This window comes from Phyllostomus discolor, chromosome 6 (assembly GCF_004126475.2).
Source record: "Phyllostomus discolor isolate MPI-MPIP mPhyDis1 chromosome 6, mPhyDis1.pri.v3, whole genome shotgun sequence".
Taxonomy (NCBI): domain Eukaryota; kingdom Metazoa; phylum Chordata; class Mammalia; order Chiroptera; family Phyllostomidae; genus Phyllostomus; species Phyllostomus discolor.
This window is the reverse complement of record NC_040908.2, coordinates 151,138,080-151,150,784: the sequence shown is the minus strand read 5'-3', so window position 1 is coordinate 151,150,784 and position 12,705 is coordinate 151,138,080. Positions and strand designations below refer to the sequence as shown.

Below are 12,705 nucleotides of genomic sequence, written 5' to 3'. Positions count from 1 at the left end.
TAATTCTTCAGTGTACTTGTCTCAATGGAAATCTGTAATTGTGAGTTAATAAATCATCTATGTCACTTGGATTTATTTGTTGGCAAAAATAAAACCAGAGAAAGAAAACTTATTAAAGTGTAGAATAAAGAATAAAATAATAGACCTGGTACAGAAAAATGAAGCAAGTCAAGCATCTATAGATGGCCTCGATAGCACAACCTGCTTAATATTTTCAGCTGAATGATGCCTCTAGAGTAAACGAACCCTGCTCCTTTCATATTTGTGTTTCTTTATCTGAGATTCAAGATCACACAAGAAAAAATTTGATTTATTTTAGTCATTTGATTTGGTCAAGGTTGGTGATTTGCCCTCACCTTGGTTATACTGGAATAGGAAAGGAAAAAATATAATAAATTGGGAAATTTTATCTTCTATAATGGAAGGGTAATCATCTGAATTTATCACTCCACCATGAATGCATATCATGGAGAGAAATTAATCATCAACAGTGAGACAGAGCTATCATCAGAAAGGAGGGGTCTATATTTGATATTATTTAATACTCACCACCTTGTTGCTTGTATGGTATGTTACCTGTTAATATCGAAATATCCACACAAAAATGTGTGGATGACAATGATTTTTAGAAAGTTGATCGTTAGCAAAGATCTCTTGAATATATCTGCAAAGAATGTCAAAAGACTACTAAACTGATCAACTCTTTAAATTTGACATTCAAAGCTTATACTTCTACAACTTATCATGTTTGCATGAAAGTATGTTTAAATCTATAAATGTCCTGTTCTCATCTTGTATTCACTTTGAAAAAGACTATTTCTTATCACTAAACCTCTGCCCCTGCCGGGAATGTGAACTTCAGATATTTAAAAGAGGAGCATTATTTCTCCCATTTATTGCATTCAAGTATGGAATGGTAACACTTTAGATTTAAAATATTCTTATAGCTCTGTTTAACCCCAAAATGTCATTGTGTTGTAATCTTGGTAATGAGTGCCTAAAACTGTGCTTGGACTAGTGAAATCATGTAAGAAAATGGAAAGGAAAATGCAGTCATTAAGAGGTGATCTCGCCCTGGCTGGTATAGCTCAGTGAATTGAGTGCAGGCTGCGAACCAAAGCATCGCGGGTTTGATTCCCAGTCAGGGCACATGCCTGGGTTGCAGGCCACACCCCCCAGCAACCACACATTGATGTTTCTCTCTCTCTCTCTCTCTTTCTCCCTCCCTTCCCTCTCTAAAAAAAATAAAAATAAATTTTAAGAAATAGGTGATCTCAGGAAGGAGCATGTACAGTGAACCAAAGACATTTCTGGGCCAAGAGAGAAGATATGGAAGGGTGGGAGTCAGGAAGTATGACCATAAATGCATAAGTTGGGGAAATTGCTTGGCATGTCTACTGATGGTCAGTGAGCTGTGAATTGGAGAGAAATGGCTCAAACATGTAATCTGTTTTCAGCTCTATAATTTGGAGCCATGGTGTTCTTCTGCTGGGATGCCAGACAAGACACCAGCTATGATGAGACCCTGGGGAATGTAAAACCCATTCAGTAGAGAGAAATCAACTAGTCTCAAAATGAAAAAATACTATACTGAAAGAGAAAGGAGGCATAGTAAGGAAATAAAAAGACTGGGACTTCCCTGGGGAACCAAGCCTAATAATATTTCCTAAAACAATGACTTTTGAAGAGGGATAAAGGGACCCTAGATGAGTAGGGCTTCCTCCTCCAGGAAGAAACCACTGCAAACTCTAATTTAGGACCCTAACTTGAGACTTCAAAGTTCCTTCAGATGAAGATCAACCAAAGATGTGTTGACATTTAGTAAATGTTAGTTGAATAAATGATTGAATGAATAATTAGGTTAATTATGAATATGTGAGCCCATTTTTCAAAATATACCTGTTTGCCTTTCTATTTCTGAATGAGTCAATGACAGTTTGTCTCATTTCCTATACACACACAACTTTATAACGCCATTTTTTCACATATTAGAAAAACAAATTAAAAATAAATAAATAAAACATGTAACGAGAAAGCTATATCCATCCCTGACAGATCTATTCCAAAGAATTTATCTCAGAAGTTCAAAGCTATCTGGTTTCTTGGAACCAGCAACTCACAGCATCGTAAAACGAGATCATCCAGGAAGCATTCTAACTTTATTTTTGTTCTGTGTTTTATAAATTTTCTAATTGTTTTTAGAATCAGCTAGTAAAATGAATGGAAGACAGGCTCTATGGGAGTGTTTGCATATTCATGGAAGTTTTCCAAGCACCTTTGGCAAAAACATATTCACATCGTAGGGAAGATCGGAATTGGGATGTTCCTTTGAAAACCTTCACAGCTCTTCCCCTTCTGTTGTGAGCGAGCATAAGCGATGGCATGTCAACTTTTCCCATTTGGAATCATTATCCTCATATGAAGTGGCTCTATCAGTACTTAAGTTTGTTCCTGACTTCTTGCTAAAGGGACTTAGAGTTATTGCCATGTCAAAGGGTGGTTAAATGAACAGAGAAACAGAATGGGACAAGTAAGGTTGCAAACAGCCTTGCCGGGTCTGTGATTTGTATACAAAAAGCAGACATCTACATGGTTAAATTGCAGTGGCTGTTCCTTTATGACTGACATTTTTATTTAGGAACAGATAGAGTTCCACTTATTTCTGGAAATATATCTATAAATTAGATCCCCCAGTGTCTGAAATGAGATAGGTAATTTCAAGTGAAACAATATTATTGTCCCAACCAAAGGAGAACTAAAGAGATATTTGCTGTTATCACATCCATGGGAATTTTTTATAAAAAAAAATTATATATAGCTTTTTCCAGTTTGGATTGTCTCTGAAATGGAGCTATATTGGTAGTGACTGAAATAGTTATTAGATCTGATTCATAGAGTTCTTGGTAATAGAAAAAAAATGCCCACATTCCCATGACTCAGGCCCTGGTTAACAAACCTTTATGCCGTAAATCTGATGTGGCTCTAGTCAGGGACATCTCAAGCCCTATGGGATACCTCCTTCTTGCTCTTTAAATTAAAAATTGAATTAAAATACACAGTCACGGCAAGAGTATAGAGAACGAGCAATTGTATAAACTACTATTGAGAGTGTAACGTGGGGTAACCCGTTCTCAAACCACTATGGCATGTTACCAAAAAATCTTTATAATGTTCCTGCCCCTGACCTAGCATTTCCTTCTCTAATATTTGTCTTCAAGAAATCAGTAGACAAATGAATGAAGATATATGCACATGGATAATCACTGTAGGATTGTAAATAGTTGCAATAGATGAGAAATAAACTAAATACCTGAAAATAAAGGACTTGATATGATATGGCCTATTGGTATAGTCATTGCTGTGTAGTGTTTTATACAGTCATTACTGTACAGTGTTTGTATAGTTATTACTGTATGGTGTTTTGTACAGTTATTGCTATATAGTGTTCTATACAGTCATTGCTGTATGGTATTTTATACAGTCATCACTGTATACTGTTTGTACAGTCATTACTGTATGGTGTTTTGTGCAGTCATTGCTGTATAGTGTTTGTACAGTTGTTACTGTATGGTGTTTTGTACAGTTATTACTGTATGGTGTTTTGTATAGTCATTGCTGTATGGTGTTTTGTACAGTTATTACTGTATATTGTTTGTACAGTCATTACTGTATGGCGATTTATTACACCAATTGGCCATATCATACCAAGTCTTTTATTTTCAGGCATTTAGTTTATTTCTCATATATTGCAACTATTTACAATCCTACAGTGATTATCCATGTGCACATATCTTCATTCATTTGTGTACTGATTTCTTTAAGATAAACATTAGAGAAGGAGATGTTAAGAACAAACTGACAGTAACCAGAGGGGAGCGAGGGATAATGGGAGGAAAAGAGAGAAGAGTTTTCAGGAACATCTGTAAAGGACACATGGGCAAAACCAAAATGGAGACAACTGTACTTGAAAAACAATTTTAAAAAGCTAAAAAGAAACCCCTCAATTTATAGTCATTAGTAATGATGCTGTTGCTCGGAATGTACTCATGTGGAAATATGTTCATAACATATTATAAATTTTAAGACCTAGTTAGAGAAGCCCTGACCAGTTTGGCTCAGTTGATTGGGTGTCATTCCACAAAGCAAAGTGTTGCCAGTGCCATCGTTGGTCAGGACACAAGCATGGGTTGTGGGGTTGGTCCCTAGTTGGGGCACGTGCAAGAGGAAACCAACTGATGTTTCTCCCTCACATAAATGTTTCTCTCCCTCCTTTTCTCCCCACTCCCCTCTCTCTAAAAATATAAATAAATTTTTAAAACCTGGTTATAGGAAATTAGATAAGTGTGGTTATCAATAATTTATATATTAGATGTGTTATGCATTTACATGTGTAAAAAATGAGGAATGAAATTATGACTTTTCTTTTTATATATTTTATCCCTTTTTGCATTTTTATTTTAATTTTTGTTCAAGGACAGTTTTCTATCTTTTACTCCAATCCCAGCTCACCGCCCCCAGCCCTCCCCACCTCCCTCCCATTTCCATCCCCCCTTGTTTTTGTCCAGATGTCCTTTATACTTGTTCCTGTAAACCCTTCCCCTTTTATTCTTTAAAACACAAAGTAAATACACATTTAAGTATATAAACTGAGAGAATAAAATAAATTACAAACTAAAAGTTCTTCAAAGGAAAATAGATGACCCATCTCCCTCCTTTAAAAGATGTACCCACATACTACCTTTTTTGTTTCAAGGGCAAAAGTCATGTTTACTTAACTGTACACCATTGATCCCTATAATAGACATTCAAATGTTTGTCTAATTTACATATATATGAATGTTCACTACATAATTCACCAATAAACCACATTTTTTAAACTATGTTAAGTAAAACAATGAGGTACAATTTTACAACCAAATTAGCATTTTTCCAAAACAAGAACACCCACTGTTTTTTAAGAGAAAGATTTGGCATGGAAATATTCATACTATTAGACCCTTTTCCTCATCCTATGGTTTTTAAAATATATTTTATTGATTATACTATTACACTTGTCCAAATTTCCCCCTTTTACTCTCCTTTTCCCAGTACCCCCATTCCCTCCAGCAATGCCCCCCAGTTAGTTCATGTGCATGGCCTGTGCACGTATGTTCTTTGGCTACTCTGTTTCCTATACTGTTCTTAACACCCCCCTGTCTATTTTGTACCTACCGTTTTGTACTTCATCCCTGCACTTTTTCCCCTATTCTACCCCTCCCACCTCCCAGCTGATAACCCTCCAAATATCCTCCATAGCTATGGTTCTATCCTTGTTCTGCTTGTTTCCTTAGTTTGATTTTTAGATTCAGGTGTTGATAGCTGTGAATTTGTTGTCATTTTAATGTTCATGGTTTTGATATTCTTTTTCTTATATAGTTCTCTTTAACATTTCCGGCCCTGGCTAGTGTGGCTCAGTGTGTTGAGTGCTGGACTGTGAACCAAAGGGTCACCAGTTTGATTCCCAGTCAGGGCACATGCCTGGGTCGCAGACCAGGTTCCCGGTAGGGGATATAGCAAAGGCAACCACACATTGATGTTTCTCTCCCTCTCTTTCTCCTCTCTCTAAAAAATAAATTAAAAAATTAAAATTAAAAAAAACCATTTCATATAATAATGGCTTGGTGATGATGAACTCCTTTAGCTTTACCCTGTCTGGGAGCACTTTATTTGTCCTTCAGTTCCAAGTGATGGCTTTGGTAGTTAGAGTAATCTAGGATGTAGGTCCCTGCTTTTCATCACTTTGAATGCTTCTTGCCAATCTCTTCTAGCCTGCAAAGTTTCTTTTAAGAAATCACCTAACAGTCTTGTGGGAATTCCTTTGTAGGTAGCTCTCTTCTTTTCTCTTGATGTTTTTAAGATTGTCTCCTTAAATTTAACTTTTAGCATTTTGATTATGATGTGTCTTGGTGTGTTCCTCTTTGGGTCCAACCTGTTTGGGACTCTCTGTGCTTCCTGGATTTGCATGTCTATTTCCTTCAGCCAAATTAGGGAGCTTTTCTTTCATTATTTTTTTGTGTAAGTTTTCAATTTCTTTCTCCTCTTCGTCTCCTTATAGCACCCTTACAATTTGGATGGTGGTATGTTGGCAGATGTCTTAGAAGTTCCTTTTTCTATCCTGGTTTCTTTTTAATTCTTTTTTCTTCTTGCTGTTTTGAGTGAATGCTTTTTTCTTCCTTATGTTCCAAATTATTGATTTGATTCTTGGCTGCATCCCCTCCACTGTTGGTTCCCCATAGATATTTCTTTATTTCACTGAATGCAACCTTCATTTATCCTGGGTCTTTTTTTGTTCTGTTGCAGTACCCAATGAGTCTGCTGAGCATCCTGGTAACCAGTGTTTTGGACTCTGCATCAAATAGGTTACTTATCTCCATTTCATTTAGTTATTTTTCTGGAGTTTTGATCTGTTCCTTCATTTGGGCCATTTTTCTTTGTATCTTCAATTTGGCAGCTTCCCTGTGTTTGTTTCTGTGTGTTCAGTAGAGCTGCTTTGACTCCTTGTCTTAGTAGTATGGCCTATTGTAGAAAAAGCACCCATAAATTATATACAGCAGAGTCTTAGGGAATTGCCAGGGTGGGGCAACACGTTTCACCTCTTTGTAGCTCTGTGTGAGGGGGAGCTTGGAGAGGGGATAATGCTGCTGCCTGGCCTCTGGAGATTTGCTCAGGAGGCAGCTGTCTCCCAGCATTCACCCTGATGCTAGTCACTTCACTTTCTCCCATATGCCACTTGTGCCCTTCCTGGTGCTGAATCCCAGAGTGGGTGAGTCTGTGTAAGTCTTGAGACCTTTGTGGACACTTTAAAAGGAATCTCATGAGAATCCTGTGGTTTCATCTGCCACTCCAAACCCCACTGGTTTTTAAAGCCAGAAATTATGAAGGCATATTTTCCTGGTGCTAGAACTCTGGGCTAGGTGGTCCAGTCTGGAACTGGAATCACTCATTCCCAAAGTATCCCTCCCAATTTTTATCTACCACATGTGAATGTGGGACCACCCTGTCCATTGCCTCTCCACACCTCTCTGTGCCTCTGCACATCTCCACATTTCTCCATGTCTCTTCCCCTTCTACCTGTCTGGATGAATGTGGCTTCTTTAAATCCTTGGTTGTAGGACTCCCATACAGCTTAGTTTTTTTAAATTAATTTGAGTGATATTTGTTTTATAGCCTAGTTGTAATTTTTGCTGTAGTTGTGTGAGGAGGCAGTGTGTTTACGTAGCCCTCCATCTTGACCAGAAGTCCCTACATACTACCTTTTTATAATCGATGTTGTTTTCACTCCAGAAGGAGGCCTTGAAGGAGGTGCATCTGTGAACCTATCATGTTTTGCTGAGAATGGGGCTGAGATGTGACTCCTATTGTCCTAGTTTATAACAGTGATAATATCTCTTAAAGGGCTGAGACCTCTAAACAATATGGTAAAAAGCATGGGGGAGAGTTTTTAGACTATTTGACCATTTATAAATAGGACAGTCTATTTATAGCACAAGGACAAGTCTCTCATTTATGAACAAGAAAATGGGGAGATATAATTGCCAGAGCTAGGGACTGAAAAGAGGCATTGAAGATGGTTGAAAGGAAAAGACTATAATATGTGTCCTGCCCAGCAGCAAAGTAAAGCCAACATTACTTGTGTTGTGGTAAGTTCTTGGAGTTCAGTGAAAGGAGTGAATGAGTTTCAGAGTGATTCCAGTGACAGTCACGATTCTGCAATCCTATAGTGTACAAAGAAAAGGGCTTAAGGGGAGGAACCAAGGTATTGCTTGGGAGACTTTGAGCCATTGTACAACTGCTCTCAAGTCTTTGAAAGCAAATAAATACTGAAGTCACTGCCCTTCATGCTACATGCCCTTCCTGTGCATGTAGTTGGACCTAAGCCTCTTCACATGAATATCTCAGTGACTCCTCACCGTACCCCTTCTACTTTCACTTTACAGATAAAGACACTGAAGGGGTGGAAGCTAAGTAACTTGTTTGAGGTAATTCACATTGAAAGAAGGTGGGTATGAGATGAAAATCTGTGTAGTACAATTGAAATCTTCTTAAGCATTGGAAGCTCTTTTATTCAGTGTGGAGTAGAATATATTATAATGCTTACTTAGACTGACTTTTTTAAAGTAACAATAATAATTTTAAAATATTGATATCAGATATAATCAAACAAGAAGCTCACAGGACTCAGAATTTCAATTTTTCAGATTTTTTATAACAAAATAGGGGAGTGAGTGAGTTAGAACCCCACTGTTCATCTTTAGTTTTCTTCTTTCACCCTAACCCAATGAACATATCCAGGGTAAATAATAAGATATGAATGAACTCCATAGCTTTAAAAGGGAAAGGTGTCTAAAAGAATACATCATTGTATCATAGTATCATATCTAAAAGGGGAAAGCACACTCTAAGTATGTTGTGTTTGTCATGTGGTAACCATTTGGAAACAGGTGAAATGAAAACTACCTACTAAGTTCCAGCCATTCCATAACAGTTTCAGGTGAGAATGCTTAATAATAAAATAACCAACAAAGCAAGCTATTTGCAGTTTCATTTGCACACGATCTTGTTTTCTCTCTGTGCGAGATGTTCCTTCAACACTGGCACTGTCATCATCGAACATTCTTACTCATTCAATAAATGTTCACTAAACATATACATCATGCCACAGAGCAAGGCACAGGGAGTTCCCCAGGTGAACAAACGTCCTCTTCTGTGGAGAGAAGCAAGGACACGCCCTAGGAGCTTAATATCTTAATAGAATCTGGTAGGGAGGAGAGGAACAGATGCACATTAACATAAAGATATATGCGCTTGCCCACATATACACATATGCTATCTTGCCACACTGTAGGAGAGAAATATCAATCACACTGAAGATATTAACAGAATGTCTGGGTGGTTTCCGCCTTGATGGCAGAAGATTTCATGGATGAGTAGAGTTCCGAAAACTTTGGCTAAAAATGACAGAATAAAGTATGGTGGCACAGAATATGGAGATATTTTCTAGTTTGGCAGAGATAATGACACAAAGGATCTGAGGAGTTCTCAGTTTCCTTAAGGAATGCGAGAAAACAGGTCAGTCGAACTCTTTAGTGGAGGATTGAATATCGGAATCGATGTGTGTGTTTTTCAGAATATTTCTCATTAGAGTCTAAATGAAACAAAATACCCCCTCCAGATCCTTTTTTCAGAATCTACAGCCTTTGTATACAAGATTGAATGTAACTATTGTACTTAATTCTAATAAATAAAAGTAAACCAAAATCCTTTTTAAAGCTTTGGCTTTAGATCAAACTGGGTTAAAGCTGCTGCTTTGCTTTATACTTTTTAAACTTTAAAAAGTTACTTACTTCTATTACCTTTAAGTCCTTCATAAAAGGAGGATTATTGAGTCAATGCATGTAAAAATTTAACACACTATCTGGCAAGGAGTGCATGTTCATTAAATGTGAGCTAGGCTATTATCAATAACACCCCTTTACTGTTTCATTAAGAAGCCCATAACACGAGAAAAAACAACAAAGAGACTTCCGGTGAAGGTACAGGTGTAGGTAAACACAGCTCACCTTCTTGTACAACTGCAGCAAAATTACAGCTAAACTACAGAACAAACATCACTCAGAAATGTCAGAAAATTGATCTGTATGGAAGTGTGACAACTAAGAAATTGAAGAAACCACATTCATCCAGATGGGTAGGAGATACAGAGAGGCAGGAGTGCAGAGACACAGAATGTCCAAAACCCACATGTAGTAGATACAAAATGGTGGGATATCTCAGGGATCCTGCCCCACACCAGATCACCCAGCCCTACACCAGACCTCCCAGTCCAGTGTCATGAAGATAAGCCTCCATGACTTCTGGCTGTGAAACCAGTAGGGCTTGGATTGGTAGAAGAAACTTTGGGACTCTCTGGCATCTCCTCTTGGAGGGCTCTGCACATAGACTTACTTGAATTCATTCATCTGGGCTCCAGCATCAAGACAGCACCTTGAAGGGCCCAGGTGGCATACTGGGAGGAACTGAAGTGCCTGGTATCAGGGCAGGGGCTGGGGCACAGCTTCTTCCCAGACAGAACTGCAGACAGCGGCCAATGTTCCTTTTCTGAGCCCTACCCCACAGAGAGCCAAGTGCAGTGGCACCATGTGTGAGTGTCCTGCAACCTGGCTAACAAGGTGAGCCCAGCCCCGACAATTACCTAGGGCTCTGCCCCATCCAACTTTTGGACCCATCCAGGCTGCTAACAGTGGCTTTTTCATATGAATGGACAGTCTAGGCACAGGCTTAAGACCTTCCTAAATCCCCTCAAACAAGCAATAGCTGAATTGAGTCTCTGCACTTCTTGCTGAGTGGCCCCAGTCCTGGCACTAGCAGCAGCCACCTGCAAATCACTTTATCACTTTCATCAAGGGGCCCCAGACATAACACAGGTGGTGGGTGACCTTGGCCTGCACCACCTGGGGAAGCCCAGAGACTGCACACCCAGTGGACAATTACAGACCATGTTCATGGAGGTGGTTATAGAACAACCTCCATGAGCCCCAGAGGGAAGTGGTTGCAGGCTAGTGGTCACAACCCGTCCTACCAGCTCTCTGGCATAGGTAAATTCCCATTGACCTGCAGATAGCAATAAAGACTCAACTATAAGGGGAGGAAGTACTTAGCCCACACAGAGGGTGCACCTTGAGTACCCAGCTTAGGGGATAAAGGAGGCTGTGCCAGTGGACCCTAGAGGACACCTACTACATTAGACCACACTGCCAACGCACGGAGTCAAAGCAACTCTACCTAATACATAGAAACAATCCCAGGGAGGCTGCCAAAATGAGGATACAAAGAATATGGCTCAAATGAAAGAACAGAATAGAGCCCCAGAAAAAAATTCAAAACAAAATGGAGATAAGCAAACCAGCAGATGCAGAATTCGAAACACTGGTTATAAGGATGCTCAAAGAACTCAGTGGGTATTTCAACAACATCAAAATGATCCAATCAGAAATGAAGAAGACGCTAATTGAAATAAAGAACAAGTTACAGAGAATCAACAGCTGAGTGGGTAAAGCCGAGAATCAAATCAATGATTTGGAGCATAAGGAAGCAAAAGACATCCAATCAGTATAGCAAGAAGAAAAAAGAATCCAAAAAATGGAGGACAGTGTAAGGATTCTCTGGGACAAATTCAAGCATTCCAACATTCACATCATAGGGATGCCAAAAGGAAAAGAAGAAGACGACAAAATTGGAAACTTATTTGAAAAAATAATTAAAAATAACTTCCCAAATTTGGTGAAGGAAATAGACATACAAGTCCAGGAAGCACAGAGAGTCCCAAACAAGTTAGACCCAAAGAGGGCCACACCAAGACACCTCATAATCAAAATACCAAAAATTAAAGTTAAGAAGAGAATCTTAAAAGTATCAAGAGAAAAGCAGAGAATTGCCTACAAAGGCATTCCCATAAGACTGTTAGCTGATTTCTCAAAACAGATTTTTCAGGCTAGAAGGGACTAGCAAAAAGCATTTAAAGTGATGAAAAGCAAAGATGTATACCCTAGATTGTTCTATCTAGCAAAGCTATCATAGAATCAAAAGACAAATAAAGTGCTTCCCAGAAATGGTAAAGCTAAAGGAGTTCATCATCACCATCCCATTATTATATGAAATATTAAAGGGGCTTATTTAAGAAAAAGATCAAAAGTATGAACATTAAAATAGCAATAAATACATAAATAGCAACAATTGAATCTAAAAAAAAATACAAACTAACTAAGCAAGCAAGCAGAACAGGAAAAAACAAACAAACTAAGCAAGCAAGCAGAACAGGAACAGAATCCTAGATATGGAAATTGTTGTGATGGTGACCAGATGGGAGAGTTGTCCTGGAGAATGGGGGGAAAAGTGAAGGGATTAAGAAGTGCAAATTGGTAGTTCCACAATAGGCAGGGGGTCAAAAAACTTATATACATGACCCATGGACATGAACAAAGAAGGGGGATCACTGGAGGAGGGAGATTGGGGGGGAAATTGGGACAACTGTAATAGCATAATCAATAAAATAAAAAATATATAACATGAAAGTCATGCACACACTGATTGATACACTGTAACATGCAATCGGGTTATTCTTCAACAAAATGAGTTTATTGGGCTATCACTATATCCTAGAAATTATAGCATGCAATGCGTTAAGAAGAGATAGAGTTCTAAGTGATAGAGTTCTAACAGTGATAGAGTCCAACAGTGATAAATAGTGTAGAATCCTGCCTACCCAGGTATCAGCGTCTGTGAGGACCCATTTTCAACTAACCACAGTGACTAGCTGAGGGTCCTGACTTGTTCTTTATTTATCTATCAACTCCTAAGGAAAGCAGGGATCTCTAAAGAATTCTTTGGTCAACAGGAAATATTTCAAAATGCCTCTAGTACAATGTCCTACTGAAGCATTTTTATACTTTAAAAATGCATTCCTGTTAATAAAATACCTTTACCTGCATGAACATCACTTCTCACCATGGCTGGTGAGGTTAGCCCAAGGCTGTAAGGAAGAAATGGAGGGCTGGGGAGATGTTTGGAGGAAACTGGCATTTCAAGGAGTTTAATGGGCTTGCTCATGCTAACCGGACTAGTGAGAAGCAGAAATTTCTTCTGTGGTAGTGTGTCTCTGTAGACAAT

The 12,705-nt window shown here is 38.5% G+C and overlaps 1 long non-coding RNA gene across 1 annotated transcript; it reads left to right on the top strand.

Moving 5' to 3' along the window:
* Positions 1 to 7,187: 7,187 nt before the first annotated feature.
* On the top strand, positions 7,188 to 10,163 carry LOC118501008. Its single transcript, XR_004903581.1, has 3 exons — positions 7,188 to 7,197; positions 7,239 to 7,244; positions 10,053 to 10,163. It is a non-coding gene; the product is annotated as an uncharacterized LOC118501008 (long non-coding RNA).
* The last annotated feature ends 2,542 nt before the right edge of the window (positions 10,164 to 12,705 follow it).